General features: G+C 37.8%; 1 protein-coding gene across 12 annotated transcripts in view; it reads left to right on the forward strand.

The window, feature by feature from the left end:
- rbfox1 (RNA binding fox-1 homolog 1) overlaps positions 1–23,928 on the forward strand; it is a 257,018-nt gene that overhangs the window by 173,911 nt on the left and 59,179 nt on the right. For 2 of the 12 annotated variants that reach the window (XM_084399699.1, XM_084399695.1), the window contains exon 1: positions 6,076–6,372. The exons of the other annotated variants lie outside the window; for them this stretch is intronic. The gene's annotated coding sequence lies outside the window, so the exon portion shown is untranslated. Of the gene's footprint in view, positions 1–6,075; positions 6,373–23,928 lie in introns of those variants that run through there. 12 annotated transcript variants of the gene reach the window in all.

Consider the following 23,928-nt stretch of genomic DNA (forward strand, 5'->3'; position numbering starts at 1 on the left):
GACCATGTGACGTATTGAATCTGTTGTGCTCCCATTGGCACACAGGTTTGAGTCTTGCTGATCAGTTTCTCTTCGCTCTCACCAATATTTATCTACTATCTACACTAATAAAAATTTTCCGTTTTGGATGAACTTGTAACTTGTATACCTATGGTGGTTGCCTATGCTACTGTATGCCATTGCTAAGGTGTTTGGAGGGCTTTTAGTTCGTTGCTATGTGATTTTCAGAGTGTTTGTAAGGTGTTATGATTGGTTACTCATTGGCTCAAGTCAAAAGAGCCTACCCCTTTGTGTTTTTTTTAAGAATATTTTTTATTAGTTGTAGTTAGTGCTAAGGCAAGAAGCACAATAATGACATGATCCTGCCATCATATGCATATATATATATATATGGTGAATCTAACCATACACAAGAGGCTTTCCATGAATTTTCTTGCCAATGATTTTTCCGGGGTAGGCCGCCAGGTCTTTCCCAAACACTCCCTATTACACTGCTTGGAACTATACTGGAGGAAACTGGAGCACCCGGAGGAAAACCCATGCAGACACAGGGAGAACATGCAATGTTCCATGGAGCCATTCCTGGCTCAGCTGGGACTCGAAATGGAGACCTCCTTGCTGTGAGGCGATAGATAGATAGATAGATAGATAGATAGATAGATAGATAGATAGATAGATAGATAGATAGATAGATAGATAGATAGATAGATAGATAGATAGATAGATAGATAGATAGATAGATAGATAGATACTGTAGATAGATAGATAGATAGATAGATAGATAGATAGATAGATATAGATCGATAGATAGATAGATTTTTTAAGCTACCTTTTCAACAGCTGTTAATCATGTTATACGATATCATGTTATACGATATACAAAGTATGTTGTTAAATATTGATCAGATCTATGCGAAAAAAGTTTAAGATGAAACAAATGAAAAATGTCTCTGTTGATAATTCAAGGATAAAATAATGAAACGATTTCAAGGACATCGCAGAATCTGCAAAAAAGTAACTATATATACTCGATATTTGTTGAACTTTCATTTTGTTGCTAGGTTTGTTGGGATCAGCAGCGGAGCAGTTGGGTCAAGTGAATCTGGAGTCTCGGGGACTTGGCGAGTTTATTAATGTCTCTAGGCACAACCTCCTGACCCTGTCAAATCAAATCTTCTGTGTGCTGATCCACATCCTCAGAAAGAACGGCCTCAGATGATAGATTTTGAGTGAACTGCAACCCCTTCAAAATGACATGTACCAAAGTGCTCTCATTGCTCAAAAGCCAGTTAACCCCCATCGCCTTTTTGACACAAAAGCAAGAGACCTGGAGTGCCATTGTGTTTTTGGCCACTTTCAACTATATAAAAGCCATTTGTTTATAAAACACATTAGCCCACTTTCTCAGATCGTGTCCGGGGGCAAAACAGCCCATGTCTTTGATTGTTGTGAATGGGGTCCCTCAGAATTCGGTTCTCTGTGTGGCTTTGAAAACTGTGATTTTTGCTTTGTATTCGGCCATGCAGAGTTTTTTTTTTTCTTCAGTGTGTGATGAACCCTACTCAACAGTGTGTTAACTGAAATGGGAAGTGACAGATTCACTAAGGGATAATCTTCCTGCCAAAGAAACCGATATTACCCCTTGCTTGCAGATTACTGTATGGCCCAGCAGGTAGAACTGCGAGACCCCCAACAATACACCAGTTTTTATTGATTTTTTTCCCAAAATAATTTGACCAAAATGGGCTCCGGTGTTATTAAGAAGTGCAGGTCGGTTGGGTATATGTTCTTTTTCTGGTGTTATGCTGTGGGCAATGCCTCGCAAATATTCATAATTTATTTGATTCAAAATACAGTAAAAACAGCAATATTGTGAAATATTATTACAATTTAAAATAGCTGTTTTCTATGTGAATATATAGTCAAATGTAATTTATTCCTTTGATGCCAAAGCTGAATTTTCCAGTGTCGCATGATCCTTCAGAAATCCTAGTAAAATACGCTGATGTTGAAACCAGTTGTGCATAACATTTTTGTGAAATTGTGTTACATCTTTTTTTTTCAGGATTATTTGATGAACAGAAAGTTCAAAAGAACAGCATTTCTATGAAAAAGAAATCTTTTGTTACATGACTGTCGCTTTACTGGCTTACGAGTTATACTGTGGTAGGACTAGATTGAGGATCTTGTGTGATGCTTTGCGAGGTGTGAGGAGTCAGGGGTGGGCGTAATGGAGAGGGGGAGGGGCCAGGCCATTAAATAAAGTGTTCATTGCTGGCTTTAATTAAATGGTGACTGTGATCTGAGTGGAGCGGGAGATTGGATTGTATGACATATCTCTAGCCTCCGCTGAGAGCTCACATCAGCTGTGTCAAAGATATCGGGAATGGAGCATAAAGTCAATTACAGCTCCAACAGTGAACAGATAGAAGAGAGGAAAAACACTCCCAAATGCTGTCATTTGAGAGCGTTTCAGACACTCTTATGACTAACTACAGCAAAGGGGGTTGGGGAGCAACGCAGGTGGACACGGAGCTGCTTGGACATCGTCGGGTTGTTGGTGACCCAAGGCCGTCTGAAGGAGCCACCCAGGAAACACTTGTGATTTGGAGCTGATATTAATCCTGGAAGGCAGGTATTGTTTGCGTAGCTTGAAAGGTACTTCAGGTGCTCGAGGTCACAACTTCATACTCAAATTATTTCAACGAGGACTTGAGGAGCCCTTCGGCACTGCGGACGCTGCTCCCAGGGCCCTCTCGAGTCGGATCTCGACGAGGCAGCGGGGAATTCACAATATGCTCGTATAATCAGCGCAATTAAAACGGCTACGCTTTGGCATGAGATAATGCGGATGAAATCCTGTTTGTGTATGTCTGCCATTTTGTGGGTACAGTCTGTTCAGACCAGTGGTCTGTTGAATTTTGCTTCAGCGAGAATTATATTAGATGTCGATTTCCTCTGGGAAAGTGCTTAAAATGTATGAGCCGAGCTCTGGCCATTGTTTATTTTGTTTGTCACTGAATTGCTTGATATGGTTGTCACAAATATGAATGTCACGGAAGCAGATAAACAGCTTTTCAGGATCAGATCGAATATTGTGATTAAACTTCAAAAAATAAACCATTTTTTATTTTATTTTTTTTATATGGTTTTCAGCACTGATGAAAAATTGCAGGCCATACATCTAAGTTTTGACAATATAATTGATTTTCTATTGATGTAGTACCCAGCTGCTCTTATCCTTAATTCTATCACAGAATTTAATGACAGAAAATAAAAGCAATAAGATCTCCGTAAGCCCAGTGAGATGAAAAAGAGCCGACGAGCGGACAAGAGAACCATCGCCTAGAGCCGTCCGTGTGAAACAACACTTACGGATGGTCTTTTCCCCATTCTTAATCTACAAAGTAGAAATATTTCATGAATATTGATGGGATCTGGACATTGTTTTTCCCCCCCAAAGTAACTAATTCCCAACCCCTTCTGGTGTTGCTTGTTATCGAGCAATGCCGTGTACATAAACGCACATTTAACCTGCGATTAATCTCAGACACTCCAGTGCTGAGCGCTTGTAATGTGATAGAAAGTTCTGGATGAGCTTCAAGCCAGGTTTGGATAAAGGCCTCCGCGTGTGCCGCGGCTGAATGAGACAATCATTTTCAATGGGCTCCCATTGCTCGCTTTTACTCTCAGAGCCCCCTCCTTCCCCACATGGAGCGGCAAGGATTCAATGGAATGAATGTTTGTTGATTTCCCTCTGAAATCAAGAAGTAGATTAGTTTGAATTGGTGGGGAATGAGGTGAGGCGGCTAGGTGGCTCACTATCGCCTGATCCCATTTCCCATTTCCTGTGTGTGCGCACTGGAGGTGTGAGAGAGAGGGCAATGGTAATTACCGTCTGTTTCTCTGGCGCAGTTATGCCACTGATACATATCCACGCTCCCATTATCTCGCAGATCAGCCAAGCAGTTTGTGTTTGCGTTCGGAGAGTATCAGATTCCAGATCTGGCCCAAGATGTTACAGAAAATGAGAGAGAGATGTCACATCTCAACCTCCCGTTCATACTTTGTATGAGCTTCTAGTCCATCTTGTTAGTGTTCCCTTCCATTTTTTTGAAACGTTGAATAATGAATTTGATAACAAAGGGAAATGTGGCAGCCTTCGCCGGCCTGACTGAAGTGCTTAATTAGCTGATTACGACGAGCCAGGATTGGCCTCTCACCGCTCACATTCGGTCTGCGATTTCACATGACTGTCCTCTTGCCATATCCAACTGACTGTTCATAGCCCCCCTGCGGTGGCTGCTTTTTGTGCCAAAATGTGAAATTACTGTGGCACATTCAGCCATTGAAATGAGCAGCCCCGGTCTGGATTGAACCAATCTGCACACAAGACAATGAAGCTATCAGTTCTACGAGTGTGGTAGGATTACTCTTAGCACACCTCGAAATGACATATAAAGTCAAATAAGGTTAGGTCAGAATGGACAGTTGGTTGACTAGCTTTTAGATGGTTTAACTGATGTTAAAGATCGAATCCCGCATCAAATAATGTATTGCTTGACTTTTTTATTATTGTTATTATTACTATATAAACATAATTGTATTGTACATAATTATATGCACAATTGAACACTGAACTGATGAATTTGTCTTTAATTATTGAATTGAAAAGTTTTTAAAGATTGAATCCGAAGCATCAAATAATATATTGGATGTCACGATTAATAATAATAATAATAATTACTATAATAATAATTCTTATTATTTTTAGTAGAAGTATAAAACAAACAATATAAACAATTCTTTTTATATTTATATTTTTGATTGATCTAATACTTCCATATATATTGATAATTTTATTGCCATGTAATTTAATGCAATATATTTCATAGCAGCAACATTCAGTAATTGTGAACAATTGTCTACTTCATGACCCACTCATTTTTTATTTTATTTTTCAGTTGTTAAATCATCGCTCTTACTTTTATGGGGTCATATTTTGACCAAAAAAAAAACCTCCAACATTCATCAAAATATCTTTAGCATATTTTAAACACATCCTTAAAATAATTTGAACCTTTTTAGAGTAACATTCGTGAAGCCAATGTCTTAACGCCCATCGTTTTTTGTCATGATGAAAAATAAAAAAACAGCAGCGTTTTAATTTACAGATTGTTCAAACACAACGTAGCCCTGGCGAAGACTGCACAGTTGCGCACAGGAGCGAAATAAGCCTTTCCTCTGCATCAGCTTTTTCACTCAGACTGTAACACAAAACTACATTTAAAGCATCAGATTTTGTGGGGCCGATGTGCAGCCTCAATAATTGATGAGCTTGGCTGAGTGTGGAGGTTTGGAGACTCGCTTCGCTTTACTGCAACGGCAGAGAAAAATAGAGAGGTGAAAGTGTTAGATATTCTCTCACATGGTGTAGGTTGTTATGCTGTACCACCCACACTTTAGAGCAAGTGAGCTGTGAAATGTATTCATTGTAACATGGAAAATGGAGGCAAGGAATTGCCTGTAATGTCTGACAGCAAGGGCAGCCAGCCAACAGCCAACATCACCTGCATTATTTCCTTCCCCTCTCTTTTTTTATATATATATATAATATTATTATTATTATTATTATTATTATTATTATTATTGTTGTTGTAGGTTTGGGAAATAGCCAACAATTTCATTATGATGGGATTTGGGCAGAAATTGCGCACCAATGAGTGACCCCTCCGCAGAGAATCATATGGGAAGTCAGCTCAAATAAAGTTAATAGTGCATTAACTGATGGCAGCATTGCTGAGCCCCTAAGCAGTGTTCCTCATCCAGCGCCTTCCCCTCTCCTTACTCCTCTTCCCCCCTTTTTAGCTCCTCATTTGTCTTTTATCCTCTCCTCTCTTCCCTCTCGTGAAACCGCAAGGCAGCTACTGTATTTGTACCTCCAATGCGAGGCAGCACGGTAAAAAAAAAGTGGATTGGCTGCGATGTATAGGAATGAGGCACTCGAACCAATGGAGTGTGCCGTTGGCCCCTCCCATCTGCATATCTCCGCTCCTCCGCAGCTTGCAAGAAAGCAGCCTGATGAATAACACAGAGGGGACTTGTCTCTGGGATTATTAATTTCCCATCTCTCTCTTTCTCTCTCTCTTTTCTCTCTTCCCTCCCTGTCTCTCTCTCATTTCCCTTCCCTCGTTCTGTTTCTGTGTGCTTCCCCCTTGCGCGTGGCTTTTTTGTTTCTTGCCTTGCTGTTTGAAATGATCTTTTTCCATTCAGTGTGAGAGTGCATGAGTGTTGCTTCATGGAGCTGTGCGGCCACTGTTAACACTGCCTGGTAGCTATTCTTCCACACAAGAGCTCTCGCGTCACGAGGGGGTGAGTTGGTATCTATTAAAATCAATATAGTGTCGTGAGTCCCGGGGCTAAGGCAGTGGGGTGGGTGTAGCCTACGGCAGGTTTTATAATGAAATTTTCAGTCTGAGAATGCCTGCATCTAAGTCTGACCTACAAAGCAAAGGGAATTTCTCGCCGAGGACTCCAGTTGACGGATACGCGTATCTGTGTGTGCGTATCTGTGTTAATGTCAGAGAACGCCTGGGTCTCATAGTGTGATCAGTCAGCTAACAGAGCAGCGAGTTGCTTTTGTTGCTAAACACCAGGCATGCTTTTATCACAGCTAATGGGGATGAGTGTGAGAGACCTTGATTTTGCTGGGGGAATGGCAATGGGATGGAAATGCGAGCTAATGATGGGTAATTGAAATAGCGGGGAATTATAGTTTGTTTTGTTGATATTCTCTCCCTCGCACACGCTCGCTCTCCCTCTCCGAACCTTTGTTGGAATATTGATGACTCTCTCAGGCTGCAAAAATGATAATGATTATAATGACATCTGCATCGGAAAGTACTTACGAGAGCAATTACAACTAACAATTGAACTTAACGCACTTTATGTGACACTCTTGGGCCGTGACTTGACTCTCACATGAAGGGGCGCTATAGTGAATGGTGTTCAGTACAGATCTGTTTGATTGAGAGTGTGGATTCATGTATTTGTACTGCAGAAGAAGGTTGAAACGCAACTTCTGACGCATCATTTGGTGCCGACCACATGGCTGTGTTTTGATTGGTTGTTAGTGTGGTACATAATTTGTGGGAGGAGTTAAGAATGTAGCTGCTTGTTGTGAAACAACAGCTTTTATTTACATTTTCGGGCCCTATTTGTATTTATTAACTTCAAATTTAACTAAGATCTTTTAATATTTGAATTTGATTAAATGTGTGGAATCACACATGTAATATAAACAGGTAAAATATTATTAAATTCTGACCACATGGCGTTGTTTTGATTGGCTGTTTGTGTGTATATAGTCTCATTTGTGGGAGGGGTTTGGGGTGTAGTTGCTAGTTATTATTTACATTTTGTGCCTTCTTTACATTTTTAGTTTCACCAAGTAAAAAAATAAGTTAAAATAAGAAATCCCAAAATTTCTTGTATGGAAATACGTATGTATGTATGTCCCAAAAATGTAAATAAAAACCATTGTCCAGTCATTCAACAAATCAAAACACATTCTTGTGTAGACATTGATTGATATTTTGGAAGTTATATTTTCACCAATGTATACTGTACAAATGCTTCCACTCATTTATTAAAATTAAAAATTAAATGTGAATTTGATTAAATGTGTGGCATTGTATATTTGTGCAATATAAGCAGGTGTCAACACATATAATTCAATGCTGATGACATGGTTGATTGGCTGTTTGGGTGTAATATAATTTGTTGGAGGGGTGTAATATAATTTGCTAGTAGTTGATATTTTTTAATATATTTTATGTACATTGTGCTACAGTTTTGTCACTCAATGTAACTAAAATGTTTGTAAAATGTAAGTTGTAAAAAGCATACATATGTCCTAAAAATGTAAATAAAAACTATTGTCCACTCCACACATTTAGCTAATCATGTGTAGACACTGAATGATATTTTGGAAGTTACATTTGTACCAACTTATACTGTACAAATACTTAATTCGATTTCTAATTTTTTCTAATTGATATCAATTATTATTATTATTATTTTACTGTGAGGAATCACATATTTGTACAAAGCAGGTAAAATGTAACTTCCAGTTTATCATTCAAAGTTAACCATATGTTTTAATTGGCTGTTCACGTGGAACATCATTTGAGGGAGGAGTCATTTATTACAAATTTGTACAAATATTCAGTAGGTTTTATTTACATTTGGAAAGCATTTTTAATTGAAATATCATTCAATGCCCTTATTTTTTTTTTACATATTCTCATTTGAACTTTTTAAGCAATTTTCCCCCAAACTTTTTTATTGCTTTATTCTGTTGAAAACGAGAGGTCATTTTCAGATTAAAATTAAGTAAAACATTTTGTGTGGTTTAATCTCCCATACTGTAGTATACATTGTCTTAAAGAAAACATGATCCTCTACATAAGCTGACATATCTTTTTATACCCTCATTACATTATTTTCAGTAGCTTTGTTCGGGTTGAAAATGATTTTGGAAGAAATAACAATGGCAAGAAAAATGCTAAAAGAGCGAAGAAGGAGAGAGAGAGAGAGAGAGAATACCCCACATTCTGTTTATGTAATTTAGTGAGTCATAACGTGGGAGCATGAGGCATTATGCAAGTTCTGGTTGTGCTTTGAAAAATTGGTTATCTCCACAGCACCTACAAGGCCCACAGATGGATGCGCCTCAGTTGTGGTGCGCCAGGGCGTCTCAAAGCAGGGAGCCCTTCTGGAGGAGGACAGGCCTCTTTTTCTCGAGCCGTCAGAGCTTTGGATTGGTAAATCCTGTGGGCTTGACCGAATAGAGGAAGTGCAAAGCTACATGAGGGTGAATAATCATAGTGTGCAGGAGAGGGGATTTCGCAGGGCACTGCATATGCCCTGTGCCTACAATTCACCCCGCCGCTCATTAGATGCTGAATACATCATGCAGATTTCTGTCAGTCCTCTCATTTCAAATGCGGCTTCCTTGACAGGAATTAGAAAAGAGAATATATAATAAAATTGGTGTGTGTGTGTGTGTGTGTGTGTGTGTGTGTCTGTTCATGGTAAACCCTATGTCATGGGGACAAAATGTCCCCACAAAGATGGCTGTATCCAAAATCCTTGTCCTTGTGGGGACATTTTTTTTTTTTTTTTGACAAGTGATGTTTTTTGAAAATGTAAAAATGCAGTGTGTGTGTGTGTGTGTTTTGTTTTTTTTTCACCATTTTTCCATATGATTTTTGATAACACTTTACAGTAAGGTCCCATTGTTAACATTGAGCATTAACAATGAGCATTAGATTTGTTACAGTGTTTATTCATCTTTGTTATCTGTTTATTGTTAGTTCATGTTTGCCCAGGTCTATTAAATAATATTTGTGAACAGATGCAACTTTCACTTTTAATAATGTATTAAGAAATGTTGAAATTTGCATCAACTAACAATGACTAATACTTCTAAAGCATTTATTAATCATCATATTAGTAACTGATGTTAACAAATTGTAATTTTTTTAAATGGGCTTCACGTTGAAAACGCAATATTACATTACACATAATATCACAATATTATTCTCAAATAAATATGTTTAATATAATCTGACACTATGTATTCATGAATTCCCTTAAAAATAAAGCAAGCGCCCATTTTCCGAATTTGATTATTTCCCATGACTTAACAAAGATTCAGTCTGTTCAAACACCATGTACGTTGACTGTAAAATATCCCCGGGCCGCAGTGATTATATGTTTCATTGTTTGGAAAATGCATGGCCCTTGAGTGTGAGAATGAAGTATAGTGTTAGATCGCTCCCTCTTTTATTTCCCTTGGAAGCTGGCGAAGGGTTGCTGCGTACTCTGTTATCGTCAGTGGGAGTTAAGTGCTGTGTGTTGAGTACAATCGGAACGTGTTTATTGCGGTGATTATGTAACTGGTTATAGTCTTAGCCTGTCCTGTGCTGCATGCCGGGGCCTCGCGGCGCACATTACGCTAGTTGCTAGTGTTGCTGTTTCGCTTGCGGCAGGTTAAAAGGGTGGGGGGTGTTGGGGAAACCTCACACCGGGCAGACTCCGTTTGCTATCAGTTGTGGAGTGGAAATAGAAACGGAGCATTCTGCCACTCGCCGGTGTGTCATACTCGTATTGAAATGATAATGGAGAACATGCCGATGTAACGGGGGCTCCGCTCTCATCCCCACAGGGAGTTGAAGGAGAATACCACGGTCGATAGTTCTGCACCACAAAACAAAACAAAAAAACGGTCTCTGCTCTCCTGGTGATATGTATAAATGCTGCCTCCTTATTACAGCATTGTTAACAAAACACCACGTCCTAGGCAAAGGAGCCATTAAAGAAAACAGTGCCTGTTATTAAGTCAGTGACTGAGTGAAGCACACTGGGGGTGATAAAATGATCATATTAATACATTGAACTCCTGCTTTCGCTAAATGGGGCAAGTATATTGCTTTGTAAACATTTCCACATCAATAGTACGGTGCCACAACAAAAGATAAACCCCAGGTTGAACAAGGAGATAAAGCGACTGTTTCACAAGATTAAATAGAAAGTGATGCCAGCTTGGCAGCCAGGCCGTGTGTTGCATGGATTATTTATAATGGGCGGGAAAAAAAAAATGCAAATCATACAATTACAGGCCGTAAAGCCAAGTATTAAAATAAGAGAGCAGAATTAAGGCCTTTAGCTGATGTGATGAAAATAAATTTATATATAACATTAGCATTTTGGCAAAAAAAAAACAGAAGACTACTATAAAAATAATATCATTTTTTATTTATAACTTTTGTTTGTGTTCAGCATGAGGGTATCTGTGTTTTTTAATCTGCGTACTTAAAGCACAATAGCTTCACGTCTGCTTTGAATATTGTTTTTTAATCTACACAGACAGCTTTTCTAATGTATGACATGGAGGAAATTACCTCATAAAGAGTCATGAAATTTCTCCTACATGGAATTGTTGTGTTGTTTGTAGATCTCTGTGTTGTAAAGAAGGCCTCCATAATCCATTTACTTCAATTTGTAAACAAACAAATGACACCGTGTACCAGCGCAGATGTTATGAACCCTGTATTTATGCAACAGAAATCTTCTAATACCCTGTATATCTAATCTTATTCAAATTAGGAAGCATGTCTGCGCCTTGGTTTTGTAGTGGAAAATCATAAAATAGAAAGACGAAATTTTTGCATAAGTAGTGCAAAAAAAGTGCGTTAAATTGTTTATTATTAAGTAGAAATTTAATATCAAATGTACGTTGACATATTCTACATACACAATAATGGATTTTTTTTAAAATGATTTATATGTTAGATGTACATGGAACAATGTTTGTGTTTTGTCCTTGCTAGGTTTACTTTGCACGTATTGTGCTCGAGTTTATTCAAAAGGATAGAAGTCTGTGGCTAATCCTCTGGTTTGTACACTCTGTTGGCTTTGATACAGGAAAAAATGAAGATGCCGTGTGGGTTTGCAAGATTAGGCTTATCTTCAATTGCATTGTATATAGGGATATCCACGGTGACATTGACAGAATAGGACGCTTCTTCCTTTAAAACAAGCCAAAGGAATTTGCAGGTTGAAACCGTGGAGGCGATCAGGAGTAGCGGAGGCGCTCATGCTGCAGTTTGTTTGTGGTGGCGTGCGTATGCATGATAGCCCCAGCTCAGGACAACAGCGGGATGAATGAAACGCTCGAATTGTTCACACTCATTGTCCCGCTGCGGTTGCTCTTTGTCCTGAAGATACCTTTGCTTAGCTCTCCACATCATGTTCTTACCACCCCGCCGCAGCGACTCTGTCCTTCAGGATGTTTGAGACGCCAGAGCATCTAATAGCCCTTGCCAAGATACAAAGACAACCACTTTTGAGATGGGGATGCACACGCCACAACAAATCAAACTCATTTTGTTGTGTAAATTGCACTTTTCTGTCTCTTGTGTTGACATATGGTGAACGTGATTTCACCAAGTACATCAGGTTCCTGGATCGACATCTTTGTTGATTCTTCTCAACATTCCAAACAACCAATTAGATTTGAAGGACAAGTTTGCAGTTTACAGAGGTGTCAAGTAACGAAGTACAAATACTTCGTTACCTTACTTAAGTAGAAATTTGGAGTATCTATACTTTACTGGAGTAATTATTTTTCAGACGACTTTTTACTTCTACTCCTTACATTTTCACGCAATTATCTGTACTTTCTACTCCTTACATTTTAAAAATAGCCTCGTTACTCCTATTTAATTTCGGCTTGTTTTCATTCCGGCTTGTCGTCGTTAAAAAAAAAATTGGCCAATTACACAAACGGTTTAGATCTGAGTCCCGCCTCCTGAATACACATCGCTAAACTGATTGGCGTTGTGGTGTCTTTCTAACTTGTGAGAGGCTGTAGTCACATTTGGTTGTGCGAAGCGCCAAAACTCCTCCGAAGGAAACCTAGATGCGGTAAGTGAGGGAGAAATCGGGGCAAATCGCGTCAAATATTGATTCACACAGAGAGAGAGAGAGAGCATTAATTGCATTTTTTTTTTTCTTACATTACTTTTACTTTTATACTTTGTCTTTTTAAACCCTAGTATCTATACTTCTACCTGAGTAATGAATGTGAATACTTTTGACACCTCTGGCAGTTTATGTCAAGTTTTGGCTTACAACCAGGGTTAGGTGCTCCTACATCAGTGTTATTCACCTGTCAATTCCCTGTGCCATTTCCCTCTGATTTTAGCGATATTGTATGAGTAGGGTTAGGTTAAGGGGTAGGGATAGGGTTAGGACTACATTTTCAGACAGAAATGTTTTTCCAGGATCAACAAAATATGTTGATCCAGTAACATGTCTTATTTGGCAATATCACTGTGATTCTATTTTCTGTCGCTGAGAAATTTTTTAGGGATGCACCGGTGATATATCCGTACCACGTTGTTGTTGTTGTTTTTATTTGTTAGCATCAGTCGGTATTGGATATTTAGTTATACATGGCCTATTTTTACATTTAGATTTACTTTTGCAAATATCAGTTAATATCCATTTTTCATACATTACATGATGTTGTGATGCCTAAATTCACTTGAAATGATTGATTGACTTTAGTTTTAGTGTTTTATTTTGAATTTATTTAGAAAATATATAGAATTTGAATATTGGTCATAAGTGTTGTTATTGTTAACTAAAACAAAATAATTTAAATCAGTAATCTAAATAAGGCTTACATGGTGAGAAACATATTTCAGTAAGTTGGCAAAGAAACATTTCTAATTTCCATTTAAGTACTCAAATTAGAGTTATGTAGAAATAGTTTTAAAAAATAAAGCAAAAACTAATAATGACAAACAGTAAATTACGTAAGCCTTAAACTAAAACTAAAATTTAAATATAAAATTAAAAGATAATTCAGAATAATAATAAATACTGTAATAGTATATAAATAATATTAAAATAATATTACAATAACATGAAAATACTAAATATTGCCACATAGCCAATAGTCTTTAGTCAGGTTACATTCATAAACCATAACTTTATACTTTCAGCATTAGTGCAAGATGAATAGTCAACATTTTCGGTCTGTTTTCCTGGAAGAAAAAGACTGTAAAACTTGCATCTGAAGTCTTTATATATATATATATATGAAGACTTCAGATGCAAAAGCCTCTAAGTGCCATCTGAAATTTTCTTCTAAAATGATCATTTTTATCAAGTTTGCATGTTTATGTTCAGTTATTTCACTTTAATGGCAATGAAAAATACCTATTAATTGTCATTAAAGTGAAATTACTGAACCTAAATATACGAGCTTGATAAAAATGCTCGAAAAGAAAATTTCAGATGGCACTTAGAGGCTTTTGCATCTGAAGTCTTATATATATATATATATATATATATATATATATATATATATATATATATATATATATATATATTATATATATATATATATATATATACACACAGTATGTTTAAAAGTGTTTTTAGAAATACGCTAGGATATAGATGTCTTCAAAGCTTATATTAATGGCCTAAGAGTAAACAAGTAAAATAGTAAACAAGTCCATAATGAATATGTTTTTCTACAGTCAGTCTCGATAAAAGCGCAGAGGTCGACACAACAGCCCCTGTGTCAATCATTACAGATATTTTTCCCCAGTGGCCGAGCTGACTTCTCACTCTACCTCCAGCTTGCGTGATTGATGTCGGGCGAGGTTAGCAGAAAAAGAATGCACTGTATTCTTTGACCGGCAGTGGGCCGCTTTCCTCTTTCTATCTCTCCCTCGCATACCCCCCCTCCTCTCTTTCTTTCAGGAAAGGCCTGCTTCAGGACTACCACAATTTTTCAGCTCCAGCCCCGAGCACCTCTGCCCCCAGACTTAGCCCAGCTGCTGCGGTCCACAGACACACTAATTGGCCCTGATTTAGTCGGCTGTGCTTTAAGTGCACTCTGCTGTGTGTGCTGCGTGGGGCTGCCATGTCAGTCCACTCTTTTCCCACTGGCTCTTTAGGCCATTACCTAAATGAAGTGCTGCCACTGGAAGTTGGTGAGCACATGCTAACGGTGAGGTATTGATTTGTGGGTTATTTCAAGTGATGATATCTCTTTCTTCAACCCTGAAAGAAAAAAAAAAAACATCGCCGGAGAGCTGTTTTTTATCGTGCGCTTGGATGATTTACAAGTTAATTATACATTTAGTGATAATATGGTTTGTTTTCATAAGGTTCACTTGAGGGCTACACTCTAGAAGTAAAGGAAATAAGCCTTGAATATTCATGAATAGGCTAGTCAGTTTAATTTCTATAGTGCTTTTCACAATACACAATGCTTCAAAGCAGTTTTTATAATATCTTAATATCTTCATGTCTTATACTGAAGTCAAATTTTAATTTAGCAGTAAAAAGTAGTATATATATCGTTGTACATTAGTATACTGTATGTATGTGGGTAAAGTTGGATAAACTCATATATCCAACTTTATATAGAGAGCTGTGATTAATATAATTTCAATTTTCAAACAATATAAACAATCATACTGTCATGGAACTTTATAGCTGACTAATTTGGAACGCACTATGCCTCAAATGTTGTGCACAATTAATTACAATTGAGTTTAATATTTACATGTTGCCAAGCTAAATGTGCGATACTCGAATTGAACCATAAAATACACTTCTCACAAATAAACAATATAAACAATCATGCAGTTGAGATGTGCTATATATTGTAGTATATATTGTTTCACGTGAGTATACTATATGAATGCAGGTAAAGTTTATATACTGTATAAGCCTACTTGTTGATACAACTTTATATAAAGAGCTGTGTGATAATATAATTCACATTTTGTGATAATATAAACTAAAGTTGAGATTTGATATATATATATATATATATAGGTCTCTTTCTGTGATGAACAAACGTGCTGAACTGAATCCAAGTTGTTTACGGCATCACATTTCAGAGATGCCAAGGCCTGAATCAATTTAACTTAACAGCGGGGCACGGATGGAAATATGGACATTTGTGTGGCTACGCCCTGCCAGTCCTCAGAATTAAAGCCATTAATCCATACACAGGTGATTGTTTTTGCACACTATCACAGCAGATTCAGCAGGGAAAAACGTGTTCGCTTAAAGAAAACCAACAGTGTTAAAACAAACGAAGTTTTCCACTCGCAAATCCTGTTAGGAGAGTCAACGGAAGCACTTCTGCTTAAAAATAATTAGCATCTCAAGTTTCTCAAATTGAATGCGTATCAGATGCATGTTTTCTCAAAGTGCAGTCTGAAACGCATGTGGTCCGTCAGCCAGTCCAGAGTGGCGAAATGACTTGGGTTTGCCGAGCACATTATTGTGTATTTGACAGTTCTTGACAGTTCAATTTTAGCCTTGTGTTCAGCTGACATTATTCTATCAGGGCCCTCCATAATCTGAGCCTGTAATACGCCGGATGCGGCAAATGCTTATTTCCAAGACCTCTGCGGCAGGGGCTGGCCTGCGCCATCACTCATATCTCAATTACCTAATCTAATGCATCTCAGTGGGCTGCTGCCCGAGCTTCATTTACTGTAAGTGCTAGAAGCTCCTCTGCAATTGTTATGTGTGCCAACACCAACCTGCGCCGTCTAGGGGAGAGTGAGCTCAATCGGAGAGGGGCAGGGAAACACACCAGAAGAGGGGAGGGGGGAGACGGAGGTGGAGAGAAAAGCGAGAAAGACTCAGGGAGATAAAACAAGTTGGTGGAGGGAAAAAGACAAAGAGAGAACAGCAAGCAGGGCTCTGTTAGAGGGTGTCATGCATCGGCAAGTGGAGAGGAAGAACGCTGTAGAATAGATGGGTATAAGCAGATATGCACAGGCTGTGATGAGAGCTCCTCTCCAATAGTGTTCGCCTCTACGTAGTGAGCTGCCCGCTGCTTACATAGGTAGCTGACTACTAAGGCAGCATGGTGTCGTGGAACTTTATAGCTGACTAATGCCTCAGATGTTGTGCACAATTAATTACAATTGAGTTTAATGTTTACATGTTGCTGAGCTAAATGTGCGATACTCGAATTGAACCATAAAATACACTTCTCGCAAATATTGGGTATTTAAATATAGATTTACTTATAATTACTAGCTTATAATTCTTATCTGCAAAGAAGATGCCGTCTTAGATTTAGGCTAAAATGAGATAGGATACTTAAGTTACACTGTAACGTCTGTAAGATTTTTGTTATGTTTTTGATAGAAGTCTGTTCTGCCCACCAAGTCTGCATTTATTTGATCAAAAATACAGTAAAAACAGTAATATTTAAAAATATGATTGCAATTTAAAATAACTTTTTTTCTATTTTAATATTTTACTGGGATGGTAAAGCTGAAATTTCAGCATCCAGTCTTCAGTGTCACATGATCCTTCAGAAATCTTTTTAATATGATGATTTGCTGCTCAAGAAACATTTCTTATTATCAGTGTTGAAAATGAAGTATAGAAAACTTTTATAAAATGGTAAAAGTCACTTTTGGTCAATTTAAATCATCCTTGCTAAGTAAGTATTAATTTCATTACAAACAAACAAATGAATGAATGACCCCAAACTTTTGAACAGTAGTGCACTTTTTGGAGTAGATTTTACATTAGGAACTTTTACACAAAATTCTATTTCTGTGGATGGGTGGAAATTTTGTTAAAGACATTGAATATCTGGGTTTTAAAATCTTTAAATTTAAAAAAGAAAACATTTGAAAAAGAAACATCATGGCATATTATTTCAGATTCTGCACTATTTCTTGTCCACAAATCAAATTGAAATAGATTTGTAGAGTTTATGCAGCTCCAGTGTCATTAATGCGTGTGAAGAAATAATAAGTATAAAGAAATTCTGAAATGCATGCTAATTTTTAAATTCAATTTTTAAAATTTGTATGCACACTATTCTGTATAATGTGTATGATTAGAAGCTAGTGTTTTTGAGACTTTTGGACTCAACTGTATGTACTCAGGCTTGTGAAAACAAATGGCCTACGTGTCTGTTTGGTTTTTCTAGAGTGTGAACAATGGATGAGAACAGCAGGAATCTGGAGATATTTCACCCAAACTAGCCTCTCCAGCAAGACCACAGGCAAAGGAGCCTGTTCCCCTCCCCGATCCTTTCATGACAGCTGGAGAGGGATTCGTCCACAGCCTGATTTACTGTAGTGTGGATGAGATTCACATACTAAGCCGGCTTTTAAATCATTTTTAAAACTGTCAAGTGAAATGCTTTCCAGTAACACTGGTGAGCTCATATATTAGCGTTGCCTTGGAAACGCAGGGAAAGAAATTGTTTGATGTATCCTCAGAGGGTTTAAACGAGGGTAGGATGGCGGCGCGGCAAAAGTTGCTCGCCGCTTGTTTTCGCATTCTGTTCCAGTTAATTGTCTTGGATGGCTAGTAATTAATCAATGCGTTTTTGTCAGGTCGCCGCGCACGCTCTAGAGATCTGTCAATAAGTCACGTCAGACTCATCAGATATATCAGTGACACACTAGAATCACCACAACAATTAAAACTGCAATTAGTGCAGGCTATGCGTTCCCACGGCGGCACACTTGCTTGCGTGCACTAAGTGTGTGTGTGCGTGTATGCAGATCATCAGCGATTTTAAGCACAGAGGTGTGCACTGAGAACTCCACCACTAATATGTTTTGTCAGGGAGGCGAGTGTGGGTGAGAGAGTGGCCATGTTTACATCTGTATTCCCCGGTGACAGAGTGCGGTTCCCACTTCCCTGTCTGTCTATTACGCAGTGCAAAGGTTGGCCTGTCAGCTCTGTCTGTCACCCCCACTCTGCATCAGGAAAACGTGCCACGGGCCAAGTCTCACACACACACACGCATACTCGCACATCCCTCCCGTTTGCCCGGTGACCTGTGCTTTTCCTGGTGTGTGTTACAGAGCCTGTGCAGTGCTGGGATCAGCTGACACAAAGCTCCTAAAGCCACGGCTTTCCTGCTCAACCACCGCAAATCCGCAGATCTACCTGAGCTCTTATGATGCACAGTTCCTGCTTGTAAAAGCTGTAAGTTCACCCAAAAATGAAAATCCGGTCATCATTTACTCAGCTTCATGACTTTTCAAACCTTATGACTTTAAATCATCTGTGGAATGCAGAAGATGTTCTTAAAGAATGTACTAGTTGTTGTTTTTACAATTAATGGGTTCTGGGTGGTTTCAAACTTCATAAAAGCCACTCAATAGCTTTGTGTAAGGAAAACATCCACTTTAGATCTCTTTGGTGTTTGTGAGAAGTATTGATGCAGAAATTTGTGAATGAATCGATGATTTGAGTTGAATCTTTTCAGTTAATCATGGTTTCATTCACTGGTCTTAATGATTTATTCACGAATCAGACTTGAGTTTAACTTAATGAATGTCAGCGAATAGTGACTTGAATTTTGGTTCATTCCTCACACAAGGCTATTATATGAAATTGAATTCCTAAAACTAAAATAGAAGGTAATATAGTGTGTGAACGAATCGTTTGTTAAGAACCATTGGATTTACGATTCATTAATGAATCAGTGAATAATTCATTGAATTTTGGTTCGTTCTTCACGCAAGAGGCATTGGTCAATTGTGCCATAATAAAATTGGATTGTACTGTAGTTTAACAACATGGCAATTGTTCAATTGACAAAACATCTTTTCAAAAAATAAAATAAATAAATCAGTAGACAAAATAATGAAATAAAAAAGTGAGTTTTGAAAATGATGTGATGTAGTAAAAACTGTAAGTCTGTCCCTCAATATTTCAATATGGTTTCTGCCCCAACTAAAGATGTAATATAGCATGTGAACTACTATGATACATTCATGATAATTAAGCATCTTTTTTGAAGCAGTGCATTCTTCAGAATGTCCTTTTGTATTCGATGAACAAAAGTCATACAGGTTTGGAACACGATGGAGAGTAATTCATGACAAAATGTTCATTTTTAAAGGTGAACTATCATTGGTAACACTTTAATTTGATGATCCACTTTTTACTAACCATAAATAATTTTGCAACTAAATCTCATTAGCACATTAGTAGACTGTCTGCTTAACATCTGCTAACACTTTTTTTTTTAATGGTCCCCAACAGACACTCTACTGACTATAAGTACTTTGCAGGCCACTGTCTACAGTCTACTAATACTCTAATGAGAGTTGCAAAGTTACTTATAGCTAGTAGAATATCATAAGTGGAACCTCAAAATAAAGCATAACTCTATCCTTTTAACAAGACAGGACTACATTTCCCAGCAGCCTCCTTTTTAAGGGAGATGGGAGGGGGTTATGATCCTGGGCTCAACTCAGATAGGAGAAAATATGTGATATGAGGAAACAAAGAGCTACATATATTGACTTTAGAGAGAGAGAGAGAGAGAGAGGCAACACTGCTTTTGTGTTTGGTAAAGCAGAAGGCCCTTGGGGCTTTGCGGGGAGCCACAGCGATACTGGAAATGGGCCCAGCAGTTTATGACACTTCACAGTAACCGTCGGATGTGTGATAGGAGATGCTGATGTGTGGAAGCCCCCGATAACCCCAGTGTAAACCCTTGGGCTTCCACCAGTCATACCTTTAATTTACAGTGATAACTTTTCACCGCACCTCTCAACCTCACATTCCCACAGTGCTTTGTTAACATTACACAGCTATTGTGGCACATGGGTGAAATGGCGAAAACATATGTGTGCGGCCTGTTTAACTGATGACATATGCGCTCAAAGTTGCACAGGCGTACCAAGCGGACGTGTCGGTGCATGGATGATGCTGAAATACGACCTTTTAACTTTGAGCGGCTGGCGTTTGCAGTGAAAACGGTGATGAAAATAATTTGATGGAACTGTTTTCGTAAAGTAATTTGGGCCATTTGATACCATAACAGATGGGCCATATTCAGAGAAGTTGCATCCTCTGCTAAAATTAATAGCACAACTTTTACAGCAGCTGACACTAATGTTTTTATGCTGGCTTTTGGAGTATTTTATGTCGCTAGTCGAAACTAATAGCTCGGGTTACTACACAGTGTAAACATTTATAATGTCAATTTTAAAACATCTGGCAATAATGGGATGTATCTTGTTAGATGGCGAGGCTTGTCAACACAGTGAATGTAATTATGACAGATGCCAGTTCTCTAAGCTCACTCATGAAGACACATGTGAGCGCACACACGTGATGCCAACCCTCCATTCTGCGCTCGCACAGAAAATCACTGGGCTGCCTAACAAGCCATTGAATTAATTGTTTGTAACTAGTGTAAATATTTTCAAACTGTGCAAAGGCATGAAATTGGCCAATATAGGGAAAATGAAACATAATTAATCCACAGCTCCCATAATACAGATAAGGACAGATAAATCTTGCGCATGAAACGACGTGCAATTAATTTGCGCTGGTTTAAAGGCTTTTTAACTAAGACAGAATTTGTATACAGGAATGGATGACTAGTCATCTAACTGGTCGACTAGCTTATTCAAATTTTGGTTTTAGTTTGACTATATTTAGCTTTTAAAAAAGATGAATTAAAGGGGTCATATAATGCCATTTTTGTACAAGCTAATATGATTCTTGAGGGTCTAAATTAAAAGTTTGTAATATACTTTCATTAAAAATTCTCATTAGTATTGTAAGAAAACACTCATTTTACCTGGTCAAAAACAGCTCTGTTTTCAGCACGCCGTTTAAGTGCATGCGTCTTTAAATGATAATGAGCTTTGCTCGCCCCGCCCCTCTGTTCTGTGCATACACCGTTTGTAATAATAACACAATAACCATAACGCGTTGTTCATTATAAACGTGGGATTATGAATTATATTGAGAACGTCGTACATAGAAAACATGCCGTAATGTACCCTGAGTGTAAACCTTAGGTGCATTCATCGTGAAGCAAGCGATTTGCAAAGATTCATATAAATATTAATATAAAGGTTAATAAAACGTTACACTCACGTCTTCTTCTGGAGGTGCAACAGGAACACGAATAGTTGGTACCGATCCTTTAACAGGAGCAGCTTCTTAGCAAAACCAGCTTTATACTGACCCTCGTTTATAAAGCAGTCTGGTGTGTGAAATGATTCGCGCAAACATGAAAGCATTGACGTTAATCGTGGGGAATATTCCCTTCGAAAACAAACTCAGCCACTGTGTCTTCAGCGGTTCGGATTTAGGAACATCAAAATGATGCTGTGTTCCTTATTGCACCCAAGAACAGAACACCACAATCGCTTAGACGCCATTCTATCAACAATGACGCGCGGGCTATGATTGACAGCTCTCTCACGAGCGAGGGCGTGTCTGTGTTGAAACGCTGCTGTCAATCAACAATCGTGGGAGGGGCGTCGATTTTGTGACGTCACAAAATCGAACGGCTTGATTTGAGATGGGGGGAAAACATATAAGAAGATTAAAAAAAAAACACTGGATGGATTTTTATAATTATATGATGGTTGTGTACAGGCACTGCCAACACACATTTCAGTACAATCAACTTGTAAAAGTGCATGTACCATTTTATGACCCCTTTAAGAGACAGATGTTTATATATTTTTATTGATTTATAAATGGGATAGATAGATAGATAGATAGATAGATAGATAGATAGATAGATAGATAGATAGATAGATAGATAGATAGATAGATAGATAGATAGATAGATAGATAGATAGATAGATAGATAGATAGATAGATAGATAGATAGAGATAATATAGAAATAACAATTAAGTACACACTGAAACAGATATGTTTGGCCTTTTTTATTGTCTTGCATGATAAGTATTGCATTTTTAAGAGGGTTTTTTTTTTTTTTGTTAAAAAACTTTTTTAAACACCTTTTTAAAAAAAACATCTTATAACCACTACGTTCTGATGTTGTGCTCCATCCAGCTGTGAACTTGTGATCACCTCCTAAAATTTATGGGGCCAAGGATTAGATGTTTAAGGTGGGCCTTGTCTCCATGCTCAACATTCCCCGTTGCGATTACCCCTAAGAAATGCGTCTGATCATAAATCATGTCAACCCACACTAGTCTGTAGTAGAAAATATGTGTATCTTATACCTTCTGTTTGAGCTGTTCATGTCATACTCAATAAAGTCTCATCCTGTTTAGGGCATCACTGACATGCATCCAAATGCACGTGCTTTAATAGTCATGATTAAAGAAACCGATTGGAGATGGAGCTCGTTCGGCCGGCCTTCCAGGGGGGCCGTGAATTCGTTTCTGGCAGATACATCTGTGTGTCCTGGCCTGCTCCTGCAGCTCTCTGTGTGTGTCCATCTGTGTGTGATTAGTTCTGCTCTTAGTGTACCTGTGCGCTCGCTCCAGAAATCATTAGGCCTGGTCATACCTCTCCTAGCTACGCTTCAAAACATCTGTCATTACACAGTCATCAGAGACCCTGCAACATCTGCCAGAGTCTTAGCCTTTGTTTCCTCACACACACACACAAACACACACACACACTCCGTTTCTTGTTCTCCTTGTTACCACTGTTGTTACCACCCCCCTTTTTTTTTCGTTTTTTTTTTACAAAAAACTGAAATGGGACAGCTCTTTGATCAAAGAGTTTTAACGTCCTACCCCTTACTCGCCATTGATCCACAGATAATACGGTTCCTGCTATCTCAAAGAATGTTCCAGCTGGCCTGAAAGCTGAGGATGATTTCAGTCCAGTGGTCTTAAATGAAAGGGAAAAGATGGAAGCTTTTATATGGAATATTTTATAAGTGAAGTCCAAAAATGTTAAATCTAGAATTCGTTGTTTATTTTAACTTGGAATTAAACAAGTTGAATTGTTATGATAATAATATAATTAATATAATATATAGTGCATTTTTTAAATAGTTTTTTTTCTTTACATTTTATATATATATATATATATATATATATATATATATATATATATATATATATATATTCATATTCATATATTCACTTGGTCATTATCACAAAATATACTGGGTGATCTGGTCTTATATCATCATAAAGTGCTTTATTTTGCAATAATGACCTAATGACTGTACATTATGTCTGTTATTATTCAATAAATATATAAATGGACATGGAATATTGATCTTGAGTTGAAATTATTTGTGAGAAGAAAGAGACAGCAGAGTACTGACATGAAACTAGCACAGCTATGTTGGAAATCAGTTGCCTGCAACAAAATCCATTATACAGTTTAACATATATTTTAATATATTTTAATATATATAACATTTTATCAAGTATTTAACTGCGGAAAGCTGCTTATGACCAATCAGAATGAAGTATTCCAAAAAGCAGTGTAATAAATAAATAAATTCATAAAATATATTAGGCTAACTTCATATGATAGAGTGTAGACATCAAAGCTAACAGTAAATGACATGATTCCAAGGT

The sequence above is a fragment of the Rutilus rutilus genome (assembly GCF_951802725.1).
Source record: "Rutilus rutilus genome assembly, chromosome: 1".
NCBI lineage: Eukaryota > Metazoa > Chordata > Actinopteri > Cypriniformes > Leuciscidae > Rutilus > Rutilus rutilus.